This window comes from Hevea brasiliensis, chromosome 12, assembly GCF_030052815.1.
Source record: "Hevea brasiliensis isolate MT/VB/25A 57/8 chromosome 12, ASM3005281v1, whole genome shotgun sequence".
Taxonomy (NCBI): Eukaryota; Viridiplantae; Streptophyta; class Magnoliopsida; order Malpighiales; family Euphorbiaceae; genus Hevea; species Hevea brasiliensis.
Window position 1 is genome coordinate 59,449,152 of NC_079504.1, and position 2,585 is coordinate 59,451,736.

A 2,585-nucleotide genomic window follows, 5' to 3' on the forward strand; every position below is an offset into this window, starting at 1 on the left:
CCTTGCCAAAATTTTTACAGATATTCCAAATAAATCAAATGAGTTAGTTGTTTCACTTCAGTTCACCAAAGTCTTTCACACCTGTAAATAGTGCTCACCACTGTAAAAGAAGTAAGAAAAGTTTTTAAAATCCCTTGTAGTGTATTTAATGGATTATCAGTAGACGGAGTTGGTAATTCATTAGGTATACTACGGGATCATGTTATGCCTTACAGAGGGGTAGGGTGTGACATGTTTTAGTGGTATCAGAGCAAAGTTTTTAAATTCTGCTTTCTGTCATTTGAATATTCTTTCTTCACAAGATAACCGCCAATATCATTGTTTGATACATACAGTACATTACATTATAAATATGCACTAACGGGAGGAAATCTCCTTGTGTTATTGGTTTAGGAGATCTAAAATCCTCGCATTGACTATGGAAGAGGGTGATCGTTCAGTCGATCAATCTATTGAGGCTGAGGTGCAAGGGGATGCCCCATGCCTACATAATGTCGATGGTTCAAGAGCACCACTGCATCTGCAGCTTCGATTCGCTCAGACGGCTGCAATGTTCCAACAAATGGATGGTAATGTGCCTACTCAAGTCCCAATACAGACACCGGTGGTACAACCACAGTCTTCTGCTAAACAATATGACAAATTGATGAAGTATGGGGCTCTGAGTTCAAGGGGACAGAGATCCTCTAGAGGCGAACAATGGTTAGAGAGGATGGATAGGGTATTCAAGAAACTGCATTGCAGAGGAGCTTAGATTTGAGTACTCGGTATCTTTGCTCTGGGGATGCTTATGATCGTGGAAAACCATCCCCACACCGATAGAACCTGCAGTTGCTAACATGGAATGACTTCCTCGGAATTCAGCAAAAATATGTCCCCGATGCTTATGTAGACCGTGTCGCAAGAATTCCTAAGTCCAAACAAAGGGCATCAAGAGTGAGTATGAAAGGGAATTCTCCCGCCTAAGCCATTATGCAAGAAGTCTACTTTCTACCAAATAGGAGAGATGTAAGAGGTTTGAAACCGGCTTGAAGCCTAGTATCGTTACAAGTGGTGATTCAAACATAACAACTTCTTCCGAACTTATTTCTCAAGCACTAGAATTAGAAAGAATTGAATCAAGCGGCTCTTGAGAAAAAGAAATCGAGAAGGCGTAAAAGAGGGAAAGTCGTGAGCAGAGTTCTAGTGGTCCTACCGAAAGAGGAAAAACTTTGGGGATACGACAGAGATAGTAAGAAGTCCCAGAGAGATAGATCTTTTGGAATGAAACCACCTCGATCCGATCACCAACTCAACGTAAACCCGTAAATGCGCTTGTCGGATCGACTTTGTGAAACTTGTGGTAAACCACATAGTGGGGTATGTTATAGAGCCGTAGGAGCATGCTTTAATTGTGGAGAGACTGGTCATTTTGCTAAGGATTGTGTAAATCCAGTCGCTCGATCATTTACTACACCAAAGGGATCAACCCAAGTTTCTACCCCAAAGAGTTCACCATCGCTAGTAGAGGCAAAGGTAGAGGTAGGGGTAGTACACCTAGAAGTCGACTCACGTGAATCACCAAAACAGGTGATGCTTCAACGAGAGTATACGCTATACGAGTAAAAGAGACTGAGACTTTTGACATCATTGCTGGTACTTTCTCAATTAGCAACCGAGATATATATATGTATTGTTTGACTGGAATTTTCATATTTTTACATTAGTGTTAGAACTATATGTTCTGTTGTTATTCGTTCTGAGAGGAATAAATTTTGACGCATTAGTGATTAGCCCTTAAGATAAGGATTGTAATAATAAGTGAAATTAGTTTTGAAAGAGTTTATCGGCGAAAAGTAATTTCTAACACACAATAAATTCGAAAGCTAATTAGTGAGCCAACATAAGGTAAGGCACGAGGACGTAAAAGTAAGAGGCAGGAATGGAATTGCTCTTGATAAGGGCAAGGAGGTTATCATAGAAATTGCTAATGGATATTGTAATCAGAATAAGATTCGAATATCAGTGAATTCAAAAAGAATAAAAGATAACAAAGTTTGATCTATTGGGATGTATCGTAGTAACTATGCAATGTTCTTGATGTTTATACCGTAGTCGCAGACATAAAGACTAACTTGAGATTATTGTGTAGAGCTACGCACTAACCGATAGTACACCTAGATGAGAATAGTTGCCAACGGCATCTGCTTTGGCATAGTTATGCCGTGACGTAATTTAATTGTTAGAAATAAGTTTGAAAATCCTACTTAGGATCTAAAACTCAAAAGTTAAAATATCGAAAGGTTATAGTTCAGTACAAAAGGAAGTAAGTTATAGAACATTGACAGATAAAAAGAGTTATGGAAGTAGAGACTTGAACAGTTGATTCATATGTAACAAAGAAATATTCCGAATGTGAGGAAGACTATGGACTAGAATGGTCAGAGGACCAATGCCTGATGAATGATTCTAATATGACCTCAAGGGTCATTCAAGAAGGAACGTGAGCTGAAATATTAGACAACATAATAGTAAGAGGAGATTGGTGTTATCCAAACAAAGTAAACATTGTATTAGATTGTTAAAAGTCTTACGATCATATAGAA